We start from the raw sequence: 13,637 nt of genomic DNA on the forward strand, positions 1-13,637 counted from the left end.
ATACATGAGATGACTCTTCATAATGCCATGCTAGACTCAGGAGCATCTCATAACCTTATGCCCAAAGTCATTATGGAAAGGCTAGGATTGGAAGTGACCAGACCTTATAAAGATCTATTTTCTTTTGATTCTAAGAGGGTTCATTGTATTGGGTTAATTAAAGATGTGGTTGTGGCACTTACACAAATCCCAGCCAAAACCACTGTCATGGATATTGTTGTGGCGGATGTTCCACCTAAATTTGGGATTTTACTCTCAAGATCATGGGCAGCTAAGATTAAAGGCACTATGCAGATGGATTTGACTTTTGCTACTATTCCCGTTTTTGGAGAGCAGAGAAGATTATACCGTGAAACAAGGATGGCATATATGGTGAGCAGTAAGGATAAACCACAAAATTTTCCCATTTATTCTTGTGACACAGGTTTGGGATCAGCAATTTTATTTAATGAATCAGTGGGAGAAGAGTCACAGATAGAAAAAACAGAAAATCAGTGTGAAGAGCTGCAGCAAAATGATGAAGAGGATATCTCTGGTTGCTGGTCTTTGTATTTTGATGGAGCAGCTGGGAAAGAAGGCGCTGGTGCTGGAATTTGGATCATGTCTCCAACTGATGAAAGTAAGTTTTTGTCCTATAAGCTCAATTTTGATTGCACAAATAACATGGCCGAGTATGAGTCCTTGGTTTTGGGCTTAGAAAATTTGATTGAATTTAAGGCAAAGAACATTGTTGTGTATGGAGACTCTGAGCTAGTTATAAAGCAAGTTCAAGGTGTTTATCAAACAAAAGATGCAAGAATGAGAGCTTATAGGAATTTGGTGTTAGAATTATTGGAGAAATTTCAGTCATATACTTTCAATATTAAGACTAGAGATCAGAATTCCATGGCAGATTCCCTTGCTGTAGCAGCTAGTCTTTTTGTCATTCCTAAGAATACTTCTGATAATTATGAAGTGAAAGTCCGCCATAGGCCAGTGATCCCTGACAATATCCTAAATTGGCAAGTATTTGAAGATGACCAGCAGGTGAAAAGTTTCTTAGAATTGAAAGGAGAATTTGAGAATTGTCAAATTGATCAGCAAAACATGTTAGTGGAAACAAAAGAAAAGTCTGAGGTGTTGCAGCTGCAAAATAACCTTATTCCTAAGGGTCTGATTCCACTTGAGAAACTTTTTGATCAGAATGATGTTTTTAAGGCGCCAAGGTTGCAGGCAAATGAAGAAGAAATAGAGAATTGCAATCTAGGTGATTTAGTAGCGCCTAAATTGGTCAAAATTTCCAAATTTTTATCAGCTGATCTTAAAGTTAAGTACATTGAATTAATGAAGAAGTTTATTGATGTGTTTGCATGGAATTATACTGATCTCAAACAGTATGATTCCTCAGTTATACAACATACAATTCCCATCAAACCAAATGAGAAACCGTTCAAGCAAAAATTGAGAAGAATAAATCCTCTGCTGATGCCATTAATTGAGAAAGAGGTTAAGAAGTTGTATGATGCAAAGATTATTGTTCCTATCAGATTTTCTAATTGGTTAGCCAACTTGGTACCAGTTAGGAAGAAGAATGGAGAAATAAGGATTTGCATAGATTTTAGAAATTTAAACAAGGCTTCACTCAAAGACAATTATCCTCTTCCTAAAATGGATCTCATGTTGCAAAATATTGTAGGCTCTCAGAGAATGTCAATGTTAGATGGTTTTTCAGGGTACAATCAGATCCTTGTTCACCCAGAGGATCAGGAGAAGACAGCTTTTACCACACCATGGGGCACATTTATGTATGCCAAGATGCCCTTTGGCCTCATGAATGCAGGGGCAACTTTTCAAAGGGCTATGGACATTGCTTTTGCAGAGGAGAAAGATAAATCAGTTGTGGTGTACCTTGATGATATTACAGTCTTTTCAAAGAAAGAGGAAGATCATTTAAGGCATCTGGAGAAGATATTATTGAAGTGTAGAAGGTTCGGCATTTCTTTGAATCCAACTAAAAGTATCTTTGCATTGACTTCTGGTAAGTTGCTTGGACATATCATTTCTCAAGAAGGCATTAAAATAGATCCAAATAGAGTTAGTGCTATTTCAAGATTGGATTTGCCAAGGAGTAAGAAAGAAGTGCAGTCTTTTCTTGGTAAAGTTAATTTTGTTAGGAGGTTCATTCCCAACTTTGCAGAGGTGGTTAAGTATATCACAAAAATGCTAAAGAAAGGAGCAGACTTTAGATGGACAGCTGAGGCAAGAAAGTCATTTGAAGAAATTAAAAAAGCACTCACTCAAGCGCCGGTTCTTATTAGCCCTGATTTCTCCAAGGAATTCTTAATATTCACCTATGCCTCTGAAGATACAATCGCTGGAGTTCTTTTGCAGAAAGGGAATCAAGGTACTGAGCAGCCTATTTCATTCTTTAGTAAAACATTGGCAAATGCTGAATTAAAGTATAACATTTTAGAAAAGCAAGCATATGCTTTGGTTAAGGCAATCAAAGATTTTAGAATCTATGTGCTTCATTCTCATATTATTGCATTTGTGCCAAGTGCTGTTATTAAAGAAATTCTCACACAAGCAGACCCGGATGGTAAAAGAGGGAAATGGATAGCCAAATTGTTGGAATATGATATTGAAATTAGGCCAACTAAATTGGTGAAAGGCCAAGGGTTAGCAGAGTTGCTAACTCACTCAAATCTAGACTGCAGTGATATTAATTTTAATGCAGAAATATCAGAAATTTTTGAAGAAGAGGAAGAGTTGGTTCAAATTAATGAAAAATTTCTGATATCTGGATGGTATAAGGATGTCTCATTTGTACTACAGCACAACAGAGCCCCTGATAATCTTCCTAAGTCTAAAGCTCGTTTTATCAAGCTGAAATCTCTTAAATATTTTGTTTATGAGCAGAATTTATTTTGGAAGGATGCTGGAGGGATTCTACTAAGTTGCTTGGTTGAAGAAGAGGCTGATAGAGTGATTGAAGAATTTCACAAAGGAGACTGTGGAGGTCACCATTATTGGAAGGCTACTGCTAACAAAATATTGAGAGCTGGGTATTTTTGGCCCACCATGTTCAAAGATATTTATAAAAAGGTTGCAGCCTGTCATGAATGTCAGTTGTTTGAAGGTAAAAGAAAGCTCATGCCTATGCCTCTAGTTCCTATTTATGTAGAAGCGCCTTTTCAGCAGTGGGGGCTAGATTTTATAGGTGAGATACATCCCTCTTCATCAGGCCAACATCGGTGGATACTTACAGCCACAGATTTTTCACAAAGTGGATAGAGGCAGTGCCAACTAGACAAGCTAATGATGCAGTCATTATTTCTTTCTTAGAGAACAATATTTTATCAAGGTTTGGATGTCCACTCAAGCTTATCACAGATAATGCTCAAGCATTTAAGTCTAAGAGAATGATAAACTTTTGCCACCAATATCATATTACTCTTGGTCACTCAACAGCTTATTATCCACAAGGCAATGGTCTAGCTGAAAGTTCAAATAAGAGTCTTGTGAGGATTATCAAGAAATTGCTGGAGGAAAACAAGAAAACTTGGCATTTGAAACTGAAGTATGCATTATGGGCTGATCGCATTTGCACTAAAAGATCTATTGGAACCTCTCCTTATGAACTTGTGTACGGAGCAGAAGCTATTTTTCCAACGTCTCTTGGTGTCCCAGTTATGAAATTAATTCAAGGACTTGAGGAAGAGCCAAATGCCATACAGAGGAGAATCAATCAATTGATTGCATTACAAGAAAAAAGAAGTGAGGTGGTTGAAGATTATCAACAAAATCAGAATAGAGTCAAGAGGGCTTTTGACAAGAAGATTAAAGATGTGACTTTTCAAATTGATGACAAGGTTTTGAAATGGGAAGCCAAGATTGAAGAAAAGGGCAAACATGGTAAGTTTGAGAATTTATGGAAGGGGCCATATTTAATCTCTGCCTTCCATGGAAACAATACTTATATTTTGCAAGAAGTTGATGGATCACAGTATGCTGGTGGGCCTGTTAATGGCAGGTTCTTGAAGCATTATTATCAGTGAAAAGTCTGCCAAGTAGTTCATGATCATTGTAAATAATCATTGTTTTTGAAGTGTTTTGTGCTAGCAATAAATGACAAGTTGAACTAGCAGATCTTAGCCCGAGGAGAAGGCCCACAAAGTTTGAGAGGAATGCTTGTCAGCCAGATGTGAGTGTAATAAATGGATAAAGCACTGGTACTACGTGTTCTTAGTGTACCACAGGGGCACACTATCCCTAGTGGAGCCACTGTTATCACTAGAAATTATAGTCCATGTATATGATAATTGTCTATAAGTTTTTGAAGAGTCTTGAAGTCTTGTAAATAGGTTTGTTAACTTATGTCAATTTCAAATTTTGAAATTCAAGAGTTATGAATGAAATTCGTGTAAAGGCAAGGGCATTAGTCATCTTCCATCATGGTTAGTTATGTCATGTCATGTCATTGGTACTTGCGCAGTTTCGCAGCGCGGGTATGATCTCTTAGGTACTTGCGCAGTTTCGTAGCGCGAGTGTGATTGGTCAGTTCTGCTGCTAAATAATGTTTGCGTGTTTTCGTAGCGGCCCGTTTGTCAGCGATTTCGTAGCGCATTCCTTTAAATTTGAACTGCCCGCGCTACGAAATCGGGGTTTCGGGCTGTTGTGCAGCATTTTTCCTTGAATGTCTAATCCGAGAAGTAGTGAGTCACGAGTCCGGTTATGATTGTTTCCTCACACCATTTATGTGTCATGATTAGCCATTACTTTGCCATCAGGTCTGATTTCATTGAGTTAGGTGTCAGTTTGGAGGACGTTATAGGAAGTGGTCATTCCATAATGTGTTTTTCATAACATATGAATGTCTTCTGCTCTATGAAAAGCGTGAGCTTTATTCTAAACAGACTACTGCAAGCGAGCCTGATTTCTACAGCCAAAGAGTGTTTTCGTGCTGCAAACCACCGTCATTTCCTTGTGTAGAATTGTGCAAAGAAACATGGAAAGAAAGGAGCACCGTTCGGGTAGATGTGTGAGAACAGAGCCGGAGGGATTAGATGTAACCCTCAGGGATGAGGAAGTAGCAAAGGCGTTCAGAGGTGCTGGTTGTTGGCGGTTTTGTGAAAAACTCAAAGGTGGACATGCAGAAGTGACCAAGGCATTTGCAGTGAACTTCACGGGATTAAATTCAAAAGTGGCCATGCTGGAGTTTCCGGTTTCCCCTGAAGTCATTTCTACAGTCACAGAAATCCCAAGAGGTGGCCAAGAATGGTTCAAGAATTTCAAGTTTGATATGGGTCCGTGTAAGGAGTTCTTAAAGGCACCATATGTAGACGAAGATCTTACTAAAGCTGTCCCAAGGAGCTATCTTAAGGAGAATTATGCTACATTATTGACATGCATCCAGAAGTACTTGACATGTGAAGGTCGGTACAACAAAGTCTACTCATATCATTTCAAGCTGCTACTACACTTCACTGGTAAGAGCTCAATAGACATCCCTTTTTACTTATTCAGGAGTATTACTAAGATGTGTGACAAGATTCAGTTGAAGAAGGAAGCTTATGAAACATCTCTTTTTCATCATGGTCTGGTTAAATTATTGGTGTTGGATAGCCTACATAAAATTGGTAAGGACTGGGATTCGTTTGTATTCATGGCCGGTTTCCCTAGTAAAACGGGCCTCACTCCATTACCTGTAAGAGAAAGAGAAGATAGGAGTGAGGATACTACTTTGGCTGAGATTAGGAAAGAAATAATAGACCATAAGAAGCCCAAAGCTAAAACAAAGAAGCCAGAGAGGTCTGTAACAGTCAAAGAAACACCTGAAGCATCAACAAAGAAGACTCCTAAGTTAGCAGTTAAAGAAACTCCTGAAGCATCAGTAGTCAAAACTTCAAAATCATCTAAAGTATCTGAAAAAGAAGCTTCTAAGTTGCCTCTTAAAGAAACACCAGAATCATCTAAACAGAAGACTCACAAAAGAAAAGATGAAATTAAGTCTAGTGAAGTTGAAAGAGTTTCAAGAGTAAGAACTAGAGGCCAGCTGAACAAAGAAAAAGGAAAATCAGCTCATGTGGAAGAGAGTCCTGTTTCTAAGGGTAGTCTAAATGATTTGTTGGAAGCCATTGAATTAGAACAAGAACATCCAATTCAAGTTGAACCACTTGAAATAGAACAAGATCAATTGGTATCACCTATGCATATTGATCTAACACAATCTTCACCTGAGAGTTCTAAGAAGTCAAAGGCTTCCAAAAGGTTAAAGTTTGAAGAACCAGGTGAAGAGTATGCCTTTAAACCTCGCAGACCAATGACTAGGAGGCAAATGAAGGAAGCAGAAAAGGCTCAAAAAGAGAAAGTCCCTTCAGACATGCCTAGGACAGAGGCACTTGAAATCTTCTCTGAAATAGTCCAAGCAGCTAAAAACAAGAATAAGGACAATAAGGTGGTTATTAGTCAAAGTGGAAATGTGATTGCCATTAAAAAACAAGCTGGAGCAAGTAAGGAGATACCTCAGGTTCATAATATTTTTAAAGAGAAGGCAGTGAGATATACTAGTTATAAGAAAGCTGTGATGAAAGGTAAAACAAGTTTGATCAGTCAAGCTAGTTCGGTATCTGACGCCTATGTATGGACAGTACCAGCTCTAAAACAGGCAAAAACTATGAAACAAATGAATGCAAGTCTAAGAGCAGAGAACAAGAAGTTGAAGGAGGAAGTCATCAGCCTGAAAGAAAAGCTAGACAAGCTAGCTAAATGATTCAAGGAGGAATGTGTTTTCTCAAATTTTGATATATTTTGGGCCATTGTCTTTTTAAAAGTTTTTGAGACTTTTTTGTGTCTTCACACCTGTATGGAAAGACTAAAGGAATCATAGATTTGAAATATTGCTGTTTTGAGGTTCATATATTTAATTTTGATGACCTACAGCAGTTTCGTAGCGCGCTACGAAACTGCTGTAGATGACTGGTTAAGGTTTAAAGCTTGAGTTGGAATGCTGAGGTCAGCATATATTTAAAGAGATGGTTTAATATCAGCATGGAGATTATAGAAGATCAGTCAGATATTTTGAAAAGGAGGCCAGGTGTAAATATTCAAAGAAAAAGCCGAAGTTTTGTCTTTTGCCTAAAAGTCACTTTATCTCCGAAATTTTAGGGTTTGGATAGAGCTGCTGAGGTGTTAAATGATACACTTGTCCAGTTGTGGGATGGCTGGGTTATGAGTTCTCTTCAGTCACACGGGACTATCCAAGGTTTAAATGGCTTAAAGATGGATCATTAATATATGAACACCGAGGGGAGGCAACAACCAAGAATATAGGCTTCATTTTCTTTTCGGTTGTTGAATCATCTATGCATCAAGTATCCGAAGCTGTATATACATTGAATCTGTTTTAAGTTTGGATATGGTTATTATTGCAATACTACAGGTGGCAAGCTCCAAGGACACAGCAGGGTATACAAGGAAGAAGACTTAAAGTGCCAATATGATGGAATCCTCTGTTTTCGTAGCATCATATCTCTTGTAATCAATTAGTTTGTTTATGTTATTGTTAAGGTCATTTATGTCAAAAGCCCGAGCTCCCTTCATGCTTGATGAGGAGTCTCGTACAGCAGTGTTTTGATAGGCTATATATAGGAATAACTTAGATGTAAAAAAGGTTGGATACTTAATAGAAAAAGTGTGTTGTTTTGGGCCACTGTAAGACCTTTTTTGACAGTAATAGTAAAACAGAGTTATTCTCTTCTCAAGATTCTCGAAGGATTGTCATGGTCAAATGAAGTGATGATGTGTTATACCTTATGTTATTTTATGGTTTTGTTGTATGCAATCACTCAGAATTCATAATTATATGCTCTGACTTCCTGTGTATACAGCAAGCTATGTGTGGTGGAATATGTTTGACTTGTAATGCTAAGAGCCTTGATTTCTATGAGATCACTGTGTTTTTCTTGTCTACTTGATATTATAGACTCCATAGCCCAATGAGATATCTTTTGGTGTGTTTCCAACCAGTTATGTTTTCATAAGTAAATAAAGAGTTAGCCATCTAGTGTGTGAAGGATTTTATCAAGAGTTTTGAGAGAGCCCTCTCTGATCAAAGAGGCTAATCTTTGGTCTAAAGATAGGTTGAAATAGTTACATGAGACCATGCTTATTTGTAGCCCTCAGTACTGGTTTTGTGATAACAGGAAGTATTCTTATACTTGAAAGTGATTTTGTTTTTCAAGTAGGCTAGGGTAGAAAAAAATGAAAAATAAGAAAAAATAAAATAAAAATCTTAGGTGAAAACCTCCTTTGAGGCGCCTAAGATTGGCTCATTGATTGAAAACCTCCATAAGGCGGTCAACGGGTTGGGAAAAAAGAAAAAAGAAAAAAGAAAAAAGAAAAGATCCTAGGTGAAAACCTCCTTTGAGGGGCTTATACAAACCTACCAGTTGAAAATCTCATTGAGGCGACTAGTAGGCCTAGAAAAAAAAAAGGAAAAAAAAATAATCCTTGCTCCATGTATCTCTTTGATGAATGTAGGTGCTCTCCAACATCTACAAGGAACAAAAACAAGTTGCCAAAAGAAAAAATAGGTCAAACCTAGTCAAAAGACGTCAAATTTTGACTTTCTCCTCCTTTTCTCAAATGCTCTAATAGGACCAAGGCCATGCCAATCCATCATCCTCATCTATTTCCACTATCCACCCATCATTCTCAAGATTTTCCCATTAAGTTTGCTTTTTGTCCTAAAAAACTATAGGAAGGCTCTCTTTTACTAGATGAAACAAAAATACATAGAGGAGAAATTTGTTTTTTCCATAACTTGAAAACCATGCATCCATTTACCAAGATGTTTCAGAGGGAGATGCATATGGATAATAGTAACACACTCAAGAAATTTCAGCAAATTCCAGTGCACAATTTTCGAGAAATTAGTCTCCATCACCTACAACCATTTTTTCATTTTCTCGATATCCGTGTATCCATTTAAAAATCTGTTTCATGGGGAGATGCATATGGATGATGGTAACATGCCTAAGAAATTTCAGCAAATTCCAATGCTCAGTTTTCAAGAAATTAGCCTCTATCACCTTCAATCATTTTTAGTTTTTTCTCAAGATTCGTGCATCCATTGACCATTTTTTTTATGGGGAGGTGCATAATGATGATGGAAACATGCTCAGAAAGTTTCAAGTCAATCCATTTTACCCTTTGGGAGATATGGACAAAACAAATCTGCTACAAGAGGTTGTCCTGAATTACTACAAGAGTTTCCTGTAATACTACAGGAAGTTCTGAAAATCTACATGAAAGACAGTCTGATGGAAAAATGATGATGTAGGCCTGTTTTGTGATAGGAAAAAAGGACATTGACTTCACCACATCTCAACCAACTTCCATCATGACTATGTCACTCTATGGCCACACCTCCACTCATTCTAATAATTATTTACCTTCCAAAAGAGAAATGACACAAACATTCAAAAAAAAAAGGGGTAGCTACAACAACATATTTGGAAGTAATAATAGGCTCCAGGCCTAACTTTCAGCACCATGATTGAAAGAGGAAAAACATAACTACAAGCACAATGAAACTCCTCCAGAGCTCAGTAACAACAGAGGAAGCCATCACTTGCACATCAACAAGAAGACAACCCATCAGCAAAATAAGATCAACAAAAAAGAAAAAGATAGTCAAGAAGATGTACCTGAGTCATGAGAAGCATAACAACATCAAATTAGCAGCAACATACATGTCTCTCTACCAACCATCAGGTAAGTACAGGTATGCAATATTCTTGACCTCTTCTCTTGAGCATATTATAGTTAGAAATTTGTTGTCAATGCATAAGAGATGAGGTTTTATAAGCTAAGGACGGGTCAGTAGTCTCAGTGACCTTCAACTAGTTAATTGCAACTCACTCCTTCACTCATGCAATGTTGAGAAGTCAAATTATGAAGGGTGATGATTTTGAGGAATGAGGACAGCAGTTAAAAGAAGAAATTTTTGCAAAGGCAAGTCACCATAGCACTCCAAGCCCTCCATCCACTTCATATTCACTATCTATCCATCATTCATCCATCCCATTTCATAATTTCAAGAACAAACCCTATATCACCCTGAAAATTTCTTGAAAAAGAAAACAGAGCTTCCTCTCCATTTTCACAAACCTACATTATTTCTCATCACTCCCATACAGTTAGAAGAATCTGAAGGAAGAAGGAATGACTACTACAGGAAGACAAAATGTTGCTACAAGAAGGAAGAAAGAAAAAATTGTGCTAAAACCCAAAATGAAAGTGCCTAAGAGAGACCTAATAAAAACAGAGAACTCCAATGCTATTAGGCAACCATCTAGGCCACAAGAGAGAAGAAGAAGGCAGCAAAAGGAAATGAGGCATCCACCATCAAAACAGAAATGAAACTGCAGTGATCAAAATATAATTTCCAAGAGGTCTCTAATCTCTTTCTAGCTTTTGTCCAAGGCCTAAAAGATGTTATAGAAATGAGAGAAAGGCACGGGAGTCAAGTTGAGGGCCTATTCTAGGCTCAGACTATCATTTATGCTCAAAAAGGGTTTCCTATAGTTTTGACAGGAATTACTATAGGATGTCCTAGTTCTCATCTAAAGACATTTTGAAGGTTTTAGAGGTTTCCAAATGGTGGAACAAGGTAGCAAAAGGTTGATAAAGATGTGGAAGACCTTGCCAAACTGAAAAATATTCAAGAACTATCTTGAATAAGGGGAAGAAGGCAAACTAATGGTCTCAAGAAACAAGGATTTTTCTTTGCACAAATATGTTTTTGGGCTTGTTCTTGCAGAACTTACAACCAAGATCCTTAATGCACAAGAGAGAGATAACGAGGGCCATGAATGAGGCACAATGAGGTCACTAATATGCTCAAAGGATGAGCAACACTTTCAATAGGGGGTATGATGAGCCTCTGAATTAGACATAAATTAAGGCCCATGCCTCTAAATTAAACATAAATTAAGGCCTATGACCATCCTTTAGCACATTAAACCTCTCTTTTTGCATTAGATAATGTATTTTTAACTTTAATATATTCATTAAGAAGGTTTATGAATAATTTCATATTTGTGCCTAATATTATTTTGTGGAATATTATGAGAATATTGGGCAAATTATGAAGATTTGGAGGAGGAGATAATTTAGGGACTTGCTCCCTACTACAGGAGGATCCTTACTAAATAATAAATCAACAAGATACTATGGAATTATGGCACAGATTGTAGAACTCCAATGATTGAGAAAATCTAGGAATGTGTTCCCTGCCATTTAATGTAGATTCATAGTATTGGGAACCGGATCCACTAATCAAAGGATTTTGGTGGGGAAAGCTTCCTCCATTCAGGGGGAATGATTATTAATTATTTTTTATAAGTACCAAGTCGAATCTGCTTCTAGGGGGAGATTTTCATTAGTCTTCTTGTGGAGAGAACTCGTATTTTTGCAGCTCCATTGTATTTTCTTGCAAGGATGTAATTGTATTGATGAAAATAATGAAGATTGGTGTCATGTTCAGCTTCTAAATCTTGTTCTCCTCCATAGGTCTCTGATTTTCCTTGGGCTTGGCCATCCTAGGAGTCTCAGAGCCCTTTTTTTTTATCATTTTCTTTCCTTCTTTTCACTTCTTATTCACATGCATCTCTTGTTTTTATTTCTTTCTATTTCTGCATTTAGTATTAATAATTTCTTGTTGTAGGATTAGGTTAAATGGTTGATGTAAGTTCTTTTGTAGGATCACAAGCATAATTTCATCCTTGGAAAAACTTTGGAAGGTCATAGTAATCATTGAGCTACTTGGATTAGCTTTCTTATTCCCAAATCTAGATTTCTAGAACTCCTCTGTGGCAAAGAACCATAAATTTATGCTATTTTTTAGATCTTGCTAACAAGCTTCAATCAAGTTGATTCCACTTGTATTAGATCACAAAAACATTCTATTTCACAAAAAAATTTACCCCATTACATTTTCACTTGATTAGGTTAGGCATTTGATATTTACTAGCTCACTAGTTCTCAAATTTATGATTTTTAGACTAGTAATTTTATGCTATTTTTTAGCATGGGTTAACAGAGGTCTTTTTGAGTGATTCCACTTGGAATGGAGACCGAAAACATCCTAGTCAACAAAAAAATTTGTCCCATCCAATTTGGATTTTATTTTCTTGGTCATGCAATGAATTATATTTTCATATAGTAAATCTGTAACATCTTGTTGTGAAATAGGGGATCCTGTAGGAGAACTAGGGGATCTTGTAGGAGAACTAGTACATCCTGTAGGAAATCCTGTAACAGCTTGTTTTGAGCCCGAATAGAGAAAAATAATCATTGAAGCTGGGATTATGCCCCTACTTGACCTCCAATCCATCAAAACCATTGTACCCCTCTTCCTCCACACCTGTCTCCCCTGCCAAAAATCAAGGAAAGATTATCATTTTCATCTATAAAACAAAAAGATTAAAAAAATGAGTTCTTTTATATTTACACATGCACACAATAGTTAGTACTCTCTAGATCATATTTCATGCTTAGATTAGTTAAAACATCACATGTGACAAATGGGGTTAAAATAGGGTTCTTTTGCAAGCAAAGCATGTTAATAAGTAGATAGAGGATTTCATGTTACTTTACAAGCATTTTTTAATTCAGTCTTTCATTCCTGCAAATAGGCAACATTTATTTTCTCTCATGAAAACAAAGGAAGGACACATTGTATGATGCACATATAGCGCCAATACCTCTTAAGTTTGTACGAACCCCGGGTTGATAATTAAAGTCGGTAGCCTTAGGAGTTGCATCATTCTTGTTGCAATACCGAGGCTCATCATTGTCCGTGGATGCTGTCGAGAATGGTCCACACACATCTAAATGGATTGGCTCTAGAATAGCCTCTGCTCAACTGTTTATGTCATGAAATGAATACTTGGTGTATTTTCCTAAAGTACACCCCTTGCGTGCTCAAGCGTACCTTTGGGAAGATTGGTAGAGATCTGTTGCAATATCTTCAAAGCCCCATGATGCAAGTGACCCAATAACTTGTGCCACAAATTGCCAACATTCGACTCTGCACCCTTTCTACTTTTGTGCTCGAAGCAACACACTCCTCTACCTCCAAACTATAGAGATTTTTCCCCCGAATCCCTATCTTCTTTACTTGACCGTGGCTATGTGTCGAAGGAACGTCTTTCCTTTCGAGAAGATCACATCATATCCTCTATCGTCAAGCATGGAAATGGATACCAAGTTATTCTTCAGCTCAGGCACATACATAACATTATTCAAGATGAGTGGATCCCCATGATCCCTTTGAAAAGTAATCATGCCAAATTTAGTAACACTATACTTCCCGTCATTACCCATCTTGATATGCATCTAGAGATCTTTCTCCTCTAGGTCACTGAATAACTATTTTTCACCAGTCATGTGGAATGAAGCTCCACTGTATAAGTACCATACACTTCCCATCATTGATGACACCATGCATGCAATGAGGGAAAAGTCCGATTCGAATTGAGAAGCCAAAGCATCACCCACTGCTCCTCCTGAGGACTTCTTCTTGGACTTCTTGAGTGGACAATTTGTAGCAAAATGGCCCAGCTCATGAAAATGAAAGCACTTAACTTTCA

The sequence above is a fragment of the Pinus tabuliformis genome, chromosome 3_2 (assembly GCF_031772625.1).
Source record: "Pinus tabuliformis cultivar Carrire ecotype Pingquan chromosome 3_2, CPIR1, whole genome shotgun sequence".
In the NCBI taxonomy this organism is placed as follows: domain Eukaryota; kingdom Viridiplantae; phylum Streptophyta; class Pinopsida; order Pinales; family Pinaceae; genus Pinus; species Pinus tabuliformis.